General features: G+C 42.3%; 1 pseudogene; it reads right to left on the reverse strand.

Moving 5' to 3' along the window:
- Nucleotides 1-9076: 9076 nt before the first annotated feature.
- LOC118633517 lies at nt 9077-9488 on the reverse strand (annotated as a pseudogene).
- Nucleotides 9489-17304: the final 7816 nt, after the last annotated feature.

A 17304-nucleotide genomic window follows, 5' to 3' on the forward strand; every position in this document is an offset into this window, starting at 1 on the left:
CAATGCATGAGGAGGAAGAGGAGGACCCTGGGTTTCTGGACACAGGAGCATGGAGCCACACATCTGAGTGCATCCTTAGTACCCACACAAATCAAACGAGGAGCGATGCCACTTGGGGGCCAGGGGATTTCACGGGGATCATCAAATGAGAATTTACATATATGGACTGGCTCCCCCATCACCTGTTGTACGACCTGGGCCAGGTTAACCCAGAATAGCTCCTTTCCTTGTCTGTGTCATGGGAACACAGACAAGAGCATCAATCTCTTAATGTTTTTATGAAGCGTGAAATAAAGCATGTAAATCCTTAACTCAGTGCCTGGCACATGGAAGTCCTCAGTAAATATTGTTTGCTATTGTGTTATGATATGGTTATGTTTGTGATTAAGCTTATTTATAAGCTTAATTAAATATCTGGAATAAAGAAGATGCCCAGCCCGGCTGGTGTGGCTCAGTGGTTTGAGCATCGTCCCATGGACTGGGAGATCCTGGTCTGATTCCCAGTCAGGGCACATGCCTGGGGTTTCCGGCTCGATCCCCAGTGCGGGGCGTGCAGGAGGCAGACGATCAGTGTTTCCTCTGACATGGATGCTTCTATCTCTCTCCCCCTCTCTCTAAAAAAAAAAAAATCAATAAAAATGTATTTTTTAAAAAAGAAGAAGATGCCCAATAAATGTTCATTTGTCTCTCTCTCAACAAATTTGGGTTCAGAATCTTCCAAACTGGACAAGTCATACTGATACTGGAGGACGGTGCACAGTGGTATCAGACAGCATGAGGGGTTTCAGCAGATGGAGACCATGGGCTAAACGAGTGGCAGTGATGACGATGAGCAGTGGATGAAGTAGACAGATTCCAGGAAAACGGATGTGACCTGGAGTGCACACACTCTCTACTCTTTCTGCCAAATAGCAAAGCTTTTCTGCACCTGGCACCAGCTGCCCACTGCCATAACAACGCTGCATAACGAGCAGCCGTAAACCCAGCCGTAAACCCTCAACGGCACATAGTAAACATCGTTTCCTCTCGTGGTGGCCGGTCAGCCAGGTGCACTGTGGGTCTGGACCAGCTCAGCCAACCTCAACTGGACTCACTCGTGCATCTACAGTCAGGGTCTCTGGGGCCTCGCCGGCTGACGGTGACTGGATGCCGACTAGGGTAGTGGGGTGACAGGGCCATCTCAGCACCCAGCAGGCTCACTGGGCTTGCTCACACAGGTGCATCAGAGGGAAACCAGAAGCGCACAGGCCTCTGGAGCCAAAACTTGGAGCACACACTGTCTCTCTTCCACCACATTCAATTTGCCAGAGCCAGTCACGGACAACCATTGGCCATGCAGTCAGCACGGATACAGGGTATGAAGAATTGAGTACATTTTTGCAATCAATTCACCACATCCATCAGTTTATGCAAGTCAACACCTGCACAGAAAGGGGAGGGTGTCAGCCCATAACCCCATCCCCTGTTGTGCTCAGCTGGGTCACCCTACTAAACAGATTGGCTGTCAATCATAGGAGTTACTTGTATCCTTTCTAATGACTGAAAATTGAGTTTTCAGCTACTGAGTGCAGAGTCCCTGTCTAACCTTCACCACCAAGTTGGAAAAGCCCACTTTTCAGAGGCAATCTTGAAAAGCTGTATGCAGATCACATTGTCATAAATTTATCCTGTTTCCCCAGAGACCTGTTATTTCTGTTCTTATCATTGCTGGTTGATCGTGGCAGGATCTGTCTGTCTCTGCTGTCCTCTAACCCTTAGCTCACAGACTTCTCTGATCCCAGCCCCTCTGACAAGCTGATTTGTAATATTTCTTTTTTTAAATGCTTCCATTTATTGGAGGTGTTTATTTGTAAAGCAACTCAGAAACAAATCGTTGCTTAAATCATTTGTCTGCTTTGGAAAATGAGATTTTTTTTGTTTGTTTTTATTTTTTCTTTCTTGATGTTAGAGAGAGAGGAAGTGAGAGGGAGAGAGAGAGAGAGAGAGAGAGAGAAACATCAATTGGCTGCTTCCTGCATGTCCCCCACTAGGGATCAGGCCCATAACCTGGGCATGTGCCCTGACCTAGAATCGGGAATCGAATGGATGATGTCTTGGTGCATGGGTCGACGCTCAACCACTGAGCCACACAGGCTGGGCTTGTGTTTTGTTTGTTACAAAAGCATCCCTGGGCACACTCGAGGTAGATGCAGACATTAGAAAACCTGAGCAGTGTTTCCATTGAGGCCTCACCTAAAATCGAAATGTCATCCTTAAACCGATAAACCACTGCTTAGTGATTAAGTGACAGAGGGAACAGTCCCTGAAGTGAGTGCATAAAATATCCTCCATGTACACTAACCAGGCAGTCTCCCTACAAACTGTAAGTTTAGGGCCGTGGAAAATATATTCATCTACCTGCTCAGTGAAAGCCGAGACTACCAGCTCACACAGGCTCTAATTACAAATTAAAATTAAGACTTAAATTACAAATACCCCTGTTGGCTCGAACACAGAGACCTGTGTTAATATTAAAGATATAGTATAATTAGTTAGGGAGATAATAGATGGATTACATAGATTGACTGATATTATTATTTATATATCAAATATATTCTGAGCACATGGGTGCTCAGTTCCTTTCCTTCTTCTGCCTTTTTTTCCTTTTGAAAAATTCCTTTTCCTTCTTGCTGTCTTTCTTTGTTTTTGTTTTTATTTTTATTTTTCAAGCCAAAGTGTCCTTATGAGATTAGCTCTAAACCTCAATGCAGAATGCGCATCAGTTGGAGAGGACCAAGTGATGGGGTCATCTGGTGAGCTAGTTAAACTGAACATACTGAGCATGTCTTTATTCTGGTGCTCTGACATTGGGGGCCTTGCTGACACTTGGAGGACTGACCTTCCCAGTGCTAGCTAATTGCGGAGAGAGCAAACTCTCCAGGAAGGCATCGTTCGACTGCAAACCAACCAATGCGAGCCCTGCTCCACGGCTTCCTTCTCTGTCCAACTCTACGTGCCAGGCCAACCATCTGATGGCTAGGACAGCCCCCAACCCTCAGAGTCAGCTAAACACCGACTGACCGATTCCAAGCCCCTGTACCCTGCCTGGCAGGCTCCTTCCGGAGGAACCACGGAAAGGCTCCGGCCGAGATCCCGCTCACTCCCTCTGCCTCTGGACGGGCCTTGGAGGAGCGATGTGCTTCCAGGCCCGTGAACATGAAAACGTCCTCCTTCACGACCCTCACTTCCATGTCTGCATGTCTTACCTTATCTGATGAAAAGAAATCCCAGCGGAGCCCAGCTGGGGTGACTCAGTGGATTGAGCTTTGTCCCATGGACTGAAGTCCTGGTTCGATTCTCAGTCAGGGCACATGCCTGGCTGTGGACTTGATCCCGAGTACAGGGTGTGCAGGAGGCAGCTCATTGATGATGTTTCTCTCTCATGTATATGTTTCCATCTCTCTCTGCCTCCCTCTCTCTCAAAGAAAGAAAGAAAGAAAGACAGACAGACAGAAAGAAAGAAAGAAAGAAAGAAAGAAAGAAAGAAAGAAAGAAAGAAGAAAAGAAAAAAATCCCAGCTGTGTTTCAAAACACTTGGAATCAAACAAAAGAAGAAATGTGTTTGCCATCTCCCAGATTCCCTGCCCAGGCCTCCTATGAATCAGATCTGACCACTGTGATATGAAACAGGGAATTCGGAGGACGCCTCCTAGTGACAAAGGACATGGTCAGAGCCACGGGCTGCGCTGAGATCCTTCCTGCCCAGCCCCGAGCCGCCCATGCTTCCTGCACCCCCCCCCCCCCGAGGAAGAGCAGCAGCACCTCCAGGCACAACGCGGGGGCGCTGAGCCTGTGCACATCTCTCTTCAGAAAGAGGCTTGGAGAGGGAAAGGGGAAGAAGACATGTCTCTGCCCTGGACAGGACTGGCTGCCGGTGAAGGCGGGTGGACGTGAGCTCTCGGGAGCTTCCGGTAGAGGTGGAATTTGCATTAGGTCTTGGAGGATGAGCAGAAGTTCCCTGGAAGACAGTCAAGTTGGAAATCCTAGATAGAAGAACATTATTTCTTTGCAAGAATAAAACTTGTGAGAAAGGTTACATAAAGTTTGTTTTTAGAAACTTGACTGTTTCTGTGGTTTTGCGTTTTTTCTTAGTTGGTGTTTTCTCTGCATCAGCCACTCTACCCAGGCAGCAAATCACAAGAGTTGAGCAGAATCAGAGTTGCAGCCCATCAGTCTCAAGAGTCAAATCATCCCTTGGGAGTGAGAGTTGGCAGATGTGGGGGCAGATCCTCCCTCCTTTTCAGAGCTTAGACTCTGTCTTCAGGGTCCGGAGATAGGAGAGAGAAGGCAAGATATCTGCATGTGTCTGGCCCTTTAAGAACCACTTGAAATAATACCAAGGAGAGAAAAAGGAGCTGGTGAGTTGAACTTTTAGCGGCAGATGTACACTCTACCATTACTGTGCCTCATTCCTCAGCAAACAGTTACGAGCCAACCACAACATCGGGAAAGGAGGGTGGGAGGCAGGGGTGCTAGCTGTCTCCCATGCTAGCTGGCAAGCACACTAGACAAACTTCTGCAGCTGCCCAGATCTTTGACACTCACTAATGCTCACCAGCTCCCCAAATTCAAAGGTTGGCAAAATGTAGCCCTCTAAAAATATCTTAAGGTACTCCATTACTTTCAAATTGCTCTATTCTGTCCAGACCCAAACTGTACTCGTTTCAACAAAAAAAGATTCTTGAGAATCTGAAGAACCTCAATTATTCAAAATCACTCTTCAAGACAAGCACAAAATTAATCGGGGCTCCTGTGTTTGATGTCAGTCAGGTGTGCAGCGGAGAGTGCCATTGATAACACCAAGTTCAGCTGCTGCCCAAAACCTCAGAGAGGTTGTGTTCAGTTGGATGAAGTCAAGCTCCACCAACCTGTTGAACACATTCTACCGTGAGAGGAAAATTTGGAAACTGTCTCAGATAAAGAAAGCTGTGATTGGCAAGGAGTTGTTCCTTCACTGTCTAGTAGTGGAGATGTTAGCTTATTTTCTTAAAATGTTGAAAGGATTGTTCTTATTTCCTGCTATTGAGCCACCAGTGTTTTCAGCTGGATAGTGTTCGTGGCCGAGGGCTTTTTCATGCACATGGCTATCCTAGGGGCTAAATGGCCTCCTACCCGTTTGCAAATTGCTGGCCTTGTTTACACTTTTGATGTTTTAGAATTCAAGGAGGCAATAAGTGGAAGAGATCTTAGAGATCTCCTTTGCCGAGGAGAAACACAGACACACATACAAAAGTTCCAAGGAAAAATGATCATCCTGAGCACTTACCAAGCATCCATCATGTGTGAGATGCTCTGATGGAAGTTGTCTCTGGCAACTCTTGACTTCTCACAACTCTATAAAAGAAGGCCTTTGATTGTCCCCATTTCACACATGAGAAACCAAGAGAGGCTAAGTAAGCTGTCCAGGAGGACACAGTGAGATGGGGAGGAGCAGGGATTCAAGCCAAGGTCCACGGGCCTGCAGACCTCTGCCCTTCAGCCACAGGGCTGGCCCACAGTGGGTGATAACGCTGGGCTGTGATGAGTGGTGGGCCAGAATGAGGATGCAGCCGGTCTACTTCCTTCAGTTCTCCTGCTACACGAGGTGACTAACAGAGTCACACAATGATGATATAAGTCCTTTACTTCCAGCCCACCCCAGATTATGAGCTTCTGGAGAAGACACTACAGTCAGGCCATTGGTTATTGATCAATTAATATTCAATGAATAAGAAATGAATGAGTTTAACCAAAAGTCATGTTCTCTTTGACAATTTTCAAGTAAATAACAGAATGCAACTGATTTCTAGAGATTAAAGCCCCAGATACAATTTGGCTTCCAAAAATATCTATGTATCTACTGGAAAAGAAGTCATTCAAAATTACCATCAATATCCTGCCCTCCCTAACATGTACATGAGGCAGCAAGTGGACAGAAGGAGCTCAGGGCAATCACAGGGTTGCTTGGACAAGATTCTTGAATGCGACTCAACTTCACTAGTGAGACTCCTGGCCTTTGTCTTAGACAGCATTCAGTTGAGGGATAGAGTCGTGCTGCAGCTGGAAATACTAAAATAACAAGAGAACATATTCAAAGAAGTTTCTTCTTGCCTGAGGAAAACTACAAGATGCAAAGTTATTAGCAATATATAGTTTCTAAAAATAATTCCATGATATGTAAGAGTTCTCATTAATTTCATATATTCAGTCCATTTTGTTTCTTTTCAAAATCATAGCCACTCAATCTCCAAACACACATTATGTCTGACTAATTAGGTGTCATTTTCTTACCAAGATTTGTAGCTTTATTAACATCAGGCTATTTTCTGGAAGAAAGTGGTGGGGTAGTTAATAACAGGGCAACTGAAGACAGACTGCCTGAGCGCAAATATTTGTCCTGCCATTTATCAAATGTGGGACTTGGGCAAGTTATTTCATATTTTTGTGCCTCATTTTCCTTAATTGTAATTGGGGATGATATTAAGAATACCAAAGTACCCAACTCCATAGAGGTGCTCTAAAGATTGATGAAATGATTTATGTAGAGCTTATAAAACAGCACCTGGCCCAAGTAAATACTCAAGAAATGTTAAATGTCATTATTGATTTTCTGCCATTATCGATTTATCTTATTTCTTTAGATTTCATTTGGAAAAATGTGGATTGAGAGGGGTCTAAGACTCAAATGTTAGCTTTGATGATAAAACCGTCACCTTAGTTGCCAGTTTGAGCTCTTAGAGATGCTAGTTCCATCTCTACAGATCAGATGACGTGCTATTGCCGTTTGCTCAATGCAAATGTACCTGAGAGGTTTGGGACTAAACTCAGAAAAAAAGTGTCTTATTATCTAAATATAGAAATAATGAACGTGGTCAATGATGATGACTTACTATGCATGGGAACATTATATAACTCTTAATCCTCACCACTTTAAAAGGTAGACATTATATCTTATTTTATCAATGTAAACCCCACAGCTCTGAGAGGCTATGCAGTCCGCACAGGGTCCTACAGCTAAGAAGTGACTAAGATGTGTTTTGAATCCTGCTTTTTCTGACTAAGGCCCACATTATATTATATATAAATATAATTTTTCCTTAGACACCTGTTCTCAGCCCTGCCAACACAGAATCACCTGGGGAGTCTCTGAAATGACCATTACACAGGCCCCATCCAAACGAGCCACAGGGGATGGTGGGAAAAAACAGGCACCTGTGATTTATAAAGCTGTCCAGGTGGCTCTAATGTGTACTGAGAACTGAGAAGCACTGACCTAGACTCTGCCGTCTGTCTGAAATGTAAAATAGAGACTAATTTAAAGGAGCCCCTGGCATCATCTATTCCACTACACAGTTAGCTGAGAGCAGCTTAAATGGAGACTCGTTTGCATCATTTACACAGTGCCTACTTTCCCTTCTTAGGCGTTCCTCCCATCTGGATGAGGAATCCCACGGCACTTACTCTTTTTATCCAAATTATGAGCAATACAATAGTTTCTGGTGATTTCTTTTTTTTTTTTTCATTCTAAAAGTATTTATAGAACTCTCTTTGTTCTTATTATTACTTATTAAAGACATAAGGAAAAATGAGCCAATGTTTTTTTCAAGAAGCTGGAGATCATTATTGCAACAAATACCTATATAGCATTTTATTGATACTGGGCACTGTAAAAGCCATCGGGTACACAGTGGCAAACAAAGAACATGTAGCTGCTGTCCTCTTGAAGGTGCAGTCTAGTACAGAGACAGGAGATCAACATGGTAATCAGTGAATACATATATCATTACAAATTATGATAACTGTGATAAAGAAAATAAACAGAGAATATCTCCATTGGATGGGTGGTCAAAGTTAATTTTCATGCAACAGCTTCAAAATCATGAGGCTATTTGATAGTTATATGGTGTATCCATAATAGTTAATTTTATAACAATCAATATATCCAGGAAATACTTTTTCTTGTCTGACTTGCTCTCAGCATATTTTTGAGATGCATCCATGTTGTTGAGTGTATCAGTAGTTTATTTCTTATTATAACTAAGTAGAATTCTAGTGTAGGCATATACCCTGGTGATTTCTATGCACATGCAAGTATAAGAATCACTGAATTAGCCCTGGCCGGTTTGGCTCAGCGGTTAGAGCATCGGCCTGCGGTCCTGAGAGACCCGGGTTTGGTTCCCACTAAGGGCATGTACCTCGGTTGCAGTTTGTCCCCGGCCCTGGTCGGTTGTGCGGGTGGCAGCCACTCGATGTGTCCTTTTCACATCGATGTTTCTCTCTCTCTCTGTTCCTCTCTCTCCCCCCAACTCTACCTGAACAAAAAATGGAAAAATGTCCTCCGGTGAGGATAAAAAAAAAAAAAGAATCACTGAATTAGACTGCTGGTTCTTTTAGGGCAGGAGCAATGCCTGACACATTTATTGTACTTTTCAAAACTTGGCCCACAATGTTGTACTTAGTAGGTGTTTAATACACATTAGCTGACTAGATGAATTTTGATGCTCATAGATAATATTTTATTAAACAAAAAGTTTAAATTTATTTAAACAACAAGATGCTTGACTTGAAAAGAAAATGATCTGAGATGCATTTCTTTTAGAGTAATTTATTTCTACTTAAAGACAGATCGTCCTACATGTAATAGATACGTACAAAGGTTATAAAATTCTCCTTGGTTTTACAATGATAAATGAAAACATTACAATTCTTCAATCAAATAAGGTATGCAAGGGTTTTATGTTCTTTTTTTTGTTAAACAACGAAGAGCAAAATAACTTAGAGGAATATAAAGGAAGAGCTGAATGAGCATGCTGCTAATGGAGAACGGGGTATTTTCACAGAACAGTATTTTCCCATCCCACCTCCATTTAGTTAAAAAAAAAAAATACACGTGCCTGTGCACATACTTCAGTTGCTTTATGCACAGAAAGGATTGGGGGAGGGGGAATGAACAAGGAGAAAACTATACTGTAGTAGTCAGATGTGGTTGCAGTCTTCTCATTGAGAATGTCTCTTTGTCTGGAGGAACTGAGTTCTGGAGTAAAGTAGCAGTTCCCTTTTAGCAGACACCTCCGGTCTGCTGCTGGGACACATCACTTGTATCTTCATCCACCATGGCCACCGATGCAGGTGTGTCTGTTTTACTGATTGACTGCCCGTCAAATCGGAATCTGATCTGCCTCATTGACAAACCCTGTCGTTCACAATAGGCTTTCATTAGTTTACTAAGTGGATATGCTTCCTAATCTTAAACTGCACCCCAGAACCATCCTGCCCCGTCACCTTCAAATGAATATGTTCTCAGTCTTGACTCCTTCCTTGGGCTCTGTATGGGCCGTAGCAAGCACCAGGTCTCCCCAGCTGCCTCTTCCCAAAAGCGGGGCCAGATCCGCCCCGAACGAGCACAGGGCAGCTCCAGGAGCTGCGGAAGAAGGAGGCGGCGCGGTGGAGGAGGGAGAGTGCGTGAGCATAGTGTGTGCCTAGGTAACATTTTGATTCCTTCTCCAAGGTACCTACCCACGATATCCATGTGACTTTAGTTTTTTTTAATAGTTGTTAATATGAGCCAACAGACAGGAGTGATTATTTAAACTCAAGGTGAAAAATTCACTTGAGGTGAGGACAAGTTATCACATCAACAGCATTGAACCTACTTATTCTCAAGATTAAAAAAAATCAAATGTGCCCTGGCCAGTTTGGCTCAGCGGTTGAGCGTCGGCCTGTGGACCAGAGAGTCCTGGGTTCAGTTCCTGCCAGGGGCACATACCACAAAAAAAAAAAAAAAATTAAATGTGTCTGATGCTAGCAGACCTCACCCACTTTATGTCCATGGATGATTCTTACACGTTAGCAGTGATGTTAATGAACTACATATAATTCAGGTTCATTGAGAGGTTAGGGTACTACTGTAAGATCCTAAGACAACCTGCTTACCTTTATTTCTCTCTGCCTTCCTATAGCTGGAGCCACAGCATATAGAATCTAGTAGGTGATCAATAAACATTTCTGTAATTGAACTGAATGTAGACAAATTGTGATAATGTCAAATACGGATGATTACAATGTGCTTATCTATAATAACGGTTTGGAAAGTGTTAAAAGAAATCCTTACCCAGCCTGCATTTCGGTGCAGGGCACATTTCTGACCTGAGAATGACATTCTCCTTAATGTCTCCCGTGAAGCCACATTAACATTTAAGACAGTTAGTATGCCACAGTAGTCTGGGAAATGTCAGTGTGGTTTGTGATTATGAGCTGGTCTAAATGAGAAAAAAAAAAAAGCTCCCTCAGTAAACTGAGCTGGCACAGGCTTGGAAGCCTATTGAAATGAAGAAAGACTGGCTTCGCGACACTGAAAGGCTTAGACATATTATTGCCTGTTAAAATGTAGTCATTACTTATGGGATAAAGCCAGCAAAAGTGATTGCATTGTGATAGGAGGCAGTTCGTTGGAAGATAGTTCTCTAGCGTTCAAAGCTCTGGAGTCGCAGTTGGATCTGCCATGTCCTGTCTGAGACCTTGAGAAATCTGGCCAACCTCTGTGACCTTCGGTTTTCTCACCTATACAAAGGTGATCGTTTGAACAACCTCACTGAGTTGCACTCTGCTTGAACTATGGAATGCGTTTTGTAATTCTTTGCCAGGCACACTGTGAATGGAAGTCCAGCACACCAGCTGGTCTGAGAGCTCGCTGGAAATGCAGCATCTTGAGCTGTGGCCCGGACCCACCGAATTAGAAACTCCATTTTCGTGGGACCCTCAGGTGACAGGCGTGCACGTTAAAGTTTGAGAAATGCAGATCTTAATCATAGTACACAGGCCAGCCACACAGTCCATGCTGGAGAAATATTTGCTATTATTATTCTATGGAAAAGTTCAGAAATACAAACAACATATATTTCCAGTCTCCCCCAAAGGAGAGTCAAGTGCATTTCTTTACCATATTGTATATGTCACTCATCTTCTTAGAATTTTTTCACTATTTCAAAGATCAACTGTTTTTTTTTGTTTGTTTGTTTGTTTTTTAATCTTCACCCAAGGACATTTTTCCATTTTTTGTTCAGGTAGAGTGGGAGGGAGAGAGAGGAACAGAGAGAGAGAGAGAGAGACATCGATGTGAAAGAAACACATCGAGTGGCTGCCACCCGCATGACTGACTGACCAGAGGACCAGAGCCGGGGACAAACTGCAACCGAGGTACATGCCCTTAGCGGGAACCGAACCCGACTCTCAGGACCGCAGGCCGACGCTCCAACCGCTGAGCCAAACCAGCCAGGGCGATCAACTGTTTTTTAATGCACAACATTCAATATAAACACTGACTTCCTTAGTTAGATTATCAAAACCAGTGTGCAATGGTAGACATTCACCATCTGATAAGCAGGCCAGATTTCTTTGTGGACTACAGACTTACAGCTTTATCAAAATGGGCAGGCTGATGTTCAAATGAAGTTATTCATTGACCTTTTTTCTCCCCATAGCCATGAACGGATATACTGATTTTAAATGGATTCTTCACACTCCGGAAGCTTGGGCTCCGCTTTCCACACCCATAATTGACAGCAAGAGATGAAACATAAAGAATCAAAGGGTAAAAATTTTAGAGATGATCATTTCTAATTTCCTTGAGTTTATTTTAACAAAGATTGGTGTAGGGGGGCAACAATACTTTCTTTCCCATGGATTCCCCCTCCCCCACATTAATACACTTGTGTGTGTGTGTTGTCTGAAAACCTCTAAGAGAAATACGTAGTTCAGCATTTGGCTTTGAGAATTCTCCTTCTCCCCCGAGAAGGAGCTGGGAGTACCGCAAAGGCAATGCATTGCTTATGAGCTTCGAATAGAAAGCACAAACCAACGACATTTTTCAGAGCAGCATGCTGGCCCAAAGCATATGGCCTGGGAACGGTGTCAGGCTATAAAACGTTAATTGCTGGAGTCTCTTTTGAGAACAGTCATTGTAAATTGTGTTGTAGTAGAACTTCTGCTCTTCTTCCACAAATGCAGCTGAACTAAAACAAGAAATAGAAGGCATTTGCAATGGAAGCTTTAAAACAAGGCAGAATTTCTGTTTGCCATCCTATTTGTGTGCTGATCTGAATTGTTATTTATCTCTGCCTTCACTGAGAATACTTTCTGGTCTCTCAAGATTTGCAGCCTGCTGCGTGATCAGGTCTCCCCGACCATTCCTGTACATTGTTTTCATACTGTTATTTGATTATCAAATTGAGAAAGTACCATTTGTCTTCAGCAACTACTCCCTACACACAGACACACACACACACACACACACACACACACACACACACACACACTTTCTTTCTTGGGTCATTTCACCCCACCTGGAACAAATTTTCCCTCAAGTTGCCCCAAACCCCTCTCATCATAGAGATGATGAATCCAATAAAATAATTCATATTACAATATCTGTGCCAATATGTCTCAATTTAAAAACCTTATTGTGAAGCATCGAAGGCATACACAAAAGGCACAAAGAACAGCACTGCTCTGTGCTGCACACTCCAAAGCCTTCCTGTTTCACAGAGAATAAAATGCAAATTTCTGACATGAGCGTCCAGCTCCACGTGAGACATTGCCCACCTCCCAGCCTTTCTCTCCCCTCCTCCCCAGACACTGCTTCCCCAAGCCAGCTCTGAGAGCTAGCCCGGGATGCTCCCTTTAACTGCAACTCTTCTCCAAAATATCTATTTGACTCCTTTTTTTGGGTGTCTCAGATCTCTCTAAAATATCTTCATCAGAAAGGTCTTTCCTGACCACCCTAAATAGGGTCTCTCTGCCCAACCCAGTCTCAGAATTTCACATCCCTTATCCTGCTGTATTTTTCTCCACAGCACTAACCACCATCATATAAGGTATAGACTTGGTTGTATACCTGCTTCTTGCCTGGTCACACTAACTAAAACGTTAGTTGCATGAAGCCAGGGAGTTTGTATGGGTATTTTTCCTGCTATCTTACCAGACCTAGAAAGAGTCTGAGCCATGGTAGGGCTCAATGAATAACTGTAAAAAGTGAATTAATTAACTTTCTCTGTGCTGACCATTTAGCTTCTAAAAAGTATAAATATACTGTATGATATAAATAAAATAACAATTATATATGTGCGTGTGTGCGTGTGTGTGTGTGTGGGGGGGGTGTTGAGTCGTCCATGTATCCTTCCTGGTTTCAGGCATCTTCCTGTCTCCTGGAAGTAATTTGTATTTTGAATTTCGTGCTTATCATTTTGATGCATTTTTTGTCTTACATATATAGGTATTCTCAAGCAATATGTGGCATTAGGTGGCTGTATACTATACTATAGTGTAGCATAACAGAGTATAATGTGGTACTAGTACTATAGTGAAGTATAACATAATCTACTATAACCGCATAGAAAAGAACAGCGGTTCTCAAACATTGATGCATCTCAGGATCACCAGGGGAGATTTAAAAGATCCCAATGCCCAGAGCCCATACGAATTTCATCTGAAAAGCCCATGGTGGGCCAGTGGCGTTGTTACTTTAAAGCTTCTGAGTGTTTCCAGGGGCAGCCAGGTTGGAGGACCAGCGGCACTGCCCACGATCCAGCACAGTGGTCAGGAGTAGGCTCAGGAGCTGGCCTGCTGGACAGCCAGCCTCCAGATCTCTCCAGAGTTCCTGAAGTTTCCCAGATACCACACACTCTGGGGCGGGGCGGGGGGAGCAGCGTGCAGAACTGGTTCTCGGAGACATTGACCAGAATCCACTGCTACTCTTTCAACTAATGTTTCTTAGGCATTTTTCTGGAATAGTCAACTTTCAGTCATGTGAATATAGCCTTCCACCTAAGTCACTGGCAATCTCAAAATAAGTGGCCAATGCCTTGCTTTGGAACACTCAGTAACGCTTCTGTCTGTGCAGGACTTTATTGAAGCGAAGCATGTATAAGGAAGAATGCACAAATCAAGTCTATAGCTGGGTGAATTTTCACAAACTCAATACACCCACATAATGAGCACCTTGATCGAGAAACAGAACACCCCCAGCCCCCAGAGTTCCTGCCAGGTCTTCTCCAGGCTCCCCCTTCCCGATGCTCACTTTACACCTAATAATGGATTGGTTTTGCCTGGTTTTGAACTTCACACCAATAAAGTTATAAAATATGTATTCCTTTGTCTGGATCTTTTATTCAACATAATACAAAACACATGCCTTCTTAATAATGAACAGATTTTAAAAAAGAAATTTAAAATGGAAAACCACACAGAAAAGAAACTAAAAGTCATTAACTACTAATAATGCATTTGATTCCCTACCTAGATAAATCAGAAAAACAGTGCAAAGGGTCCTATCATTTATTTTTTTTAAGACAGCCATTTTTCTTTCAAAATAGAGAGACTTTAAGATTGCCTGTTACCAACTCATACATAGACCTGTCAGTGTGTTTGGCATAATGTATATTACCAAGAAAACTATGTGAACACAGATTATTTGTAAAGGCTTCCTGGAACATCAGGTAAGGCCAAGTCCCTGTGCCCTGTTGGTAGATTACAATAGTCCATCACATAAATTTTATTTTTATTTCATATGACAGTATATGCTTTATTTTTTTTTCCTTTATTGATTTTAGAGAGAGAGGGAGGGAGAAGGATAGAGAGATAGAAACATCAATGAGAGAGAACATCAATTGGCAACCTCTTGCATGCCTCCCACTGGGAATCGAGCCCACAACCTGGGCATGTGTTCTGACCAAGAATTGAATTGGTGACCTCTTGGTGCATGGGTCCACACTCAACTACTGAGCCACACCAGCCAGATTGATGATATATGCTTTAAAGGATCATTGTGAACTCACAGTGATAATTTTAAGCTAATACCTTTAGATTCATTTATTCAACAAATTTTGAACTCTAGGAGTATAAAGTTGAGCAGAAACAAACTGGTCCCTGTTCTAACTGGATCTAAACTAGATCTTACAGTGTGATGAGCATCAGGTATTAATTAAAGAATCATGCAAATAAATTTCAGCAATACTAAGGTCTGAGTGGAGGTGGGCACAGCCGTATGAGAGCATATCAAAAGGGGGAACTGACTTGATTAGGAAAGTCAGAGACTGTTTTCCAAAGAAGTAATGGTGGAGTTCATAATTAAAAGCTGGATAACAAAAGAACGGTACTGCAAATTGCAAACTGCATGTAAAGAAACAGAGTGCTGAGACATTGTCTACTCCAGCATCTCTGACTATATATGAAGAAACTGAGGCCCAGAGACAAAAAGTGAGTGGAACAAGGCCACAACGTGAGACTCCAGCAGATCAGGGATGAGCAAACAAACCCCTTGACTCCAAAAACAGTGTCCTTTATAACAGACCACACAATTTCCTAATTGCTTTGGGTAACAGTGTATCAATCTTTATTTTCAGTACAAGCCAGAGGAACTTGGCCACAGTGGAATGGAAGATACGGTAATAGTTTCTCGGTATTTTCCCAAGTGGAGATGATAGCATTGATAATAAATATGCAAAGCAATAATACTTTATACACATTAAATGTATGAAAAGCTAATATTTATTGCATACTATGATGTGTCACTGTGTGAAGCACAAGGTATGTATTAAGTTTCGTTATCCTTAAAAATCAAACAAAAAAAACACAGGGAACAAAAGATGAACATGACTATCCTAAGTGTCATTCAGCCTAGAGAGGTTAAATGGCTTGGCCAAGGTCACACAGCTTGTAAGAGCTAAGATTTTAACTAGATGATTCTACTCTAGAGCAGTGCTTTCCAACAGAAATATATGCAAGTCAAATAATACAATTTTAAGATTTTAGTAACTACATTTAAAAAATGAAAAGAAGCAGGTGAAATTAATTTTAACAATAATTTCTACTTAACCTAATATATCCAAAATATTGTTATTTCAATATATAATCAATATAATGATTATTAACAATATAGTTAACATTCATTTTAATTACATTAAGTTTTGAAATCAGTGTGCATTTTACACTTAGAGCTCATGTCTATTTTTTAATAGAAAAAAATGTTTGATGTTGACATTATTACAGGAGTCAACATCTCCATTTGAATGTTAAATTTTCAGAATAAAAGCTTAATTTGTATTTAGATTTCATACAGTTGAAAAAGAAGAGTCACAAGCTAAACTTGTTTCAAGCATATTTAAGTGTTTCTGATAACTGGACTGGATATTTATTTTTAAATTTAACGTTAAATAAAATAAAAAATTCAATACTACAATCCCTGTAGCCACATTTCAGGTACTCAGAGAATGCATGTGGCGTGCAGGTAGGTGTTGAACAGCACAGCTCCTGAGCCCATGCGCTAGCCACTAGTCTACTCTGCTTCTGCCCTCACCCCGCCCTAGGGCGGGACGGCCTCGGCTGCGCCATCCAGGAAAGTGAGAATTAGGTTCTACCCTCGTTTTCATCTAGCGTCACTTCGTGCGTCTTGAGTTCTCCTCAGCTGAGTTAACTGAGGCCCATGAACTTCATCTGGGCTAATTTGGAAAGGGTATAACTTGAGAGCCCATGAAGTCATTCAGAACAGAGTCTCAGTAGAAGGATAGAATATACACTATTGAAATGAATCATTCTACAAAGACACTAATTTCTGGGACTTCTGAAGGGAAGAGGAGAACCTATTAGATAAAAGAGAAGCAACTGTTTCCTCTGGGGTTAAGCAACAGGCCCCAATGGGTCACCTCTCTTTTCAATTTTTATTTTTTCACACATAAAGTCTAACTTGTTTCTATTTTCTGCATGTAACAGTTTTAGTATTTTCATCTTTTATTTATTTACTTTTTTAAATCCTCACCTGAGGATTTTTTTTTTCATTTATCTTCAGACAGAGTAGAAGGGGGACACATCGACTGGTTGTCTCCTGCACAACCCCAACCAGGGCCGGGGACTGAACCACAGCCGAGGTACATGACCTTGTCTGGAATCAAACCCATGACTCTTTGGTCCCAGGGCCAACACTCTAACCACTGAGCCAAACTGGCCAGGGTTCATCATTTATTCATTCATTCATTTATTTATTTCCTTTCTCATTTTAGAGAGAGAGGAAGTGAGAGGGAGAGATAGAACACTGATGAGAGAGAACATCGATTGGCCACCTCCTGCACGCTCCCCACTGGGGATTGGGCCTACAATCCGATCACGTGCCCTGACTGGGAATCGAACTGGGAACCTCTTAGCGTATGGGTCAATGCTCAACCACTGAGCCACACCAGCCGGACTATTCATTTATTTTTATTTATTTTTATTTTATTACAGTTGCCCATCCTCCCC

This window comes from Molossus molossus, unplaced genomic scaffold (assembly GCF_014108415.1).
Source record: "Molossus molossus isolate mMolMol1 unplaced genomic scaffold, mMolMol1.p scaffold_m16_p_18, whole genome shotgun sequence".
Classification (NCBI taxonomy): Eukaryota; Metazoa; Chordata; class Mammalia; order Chiroptera; family Molossidae; genus Molossus; species Molossus molossus.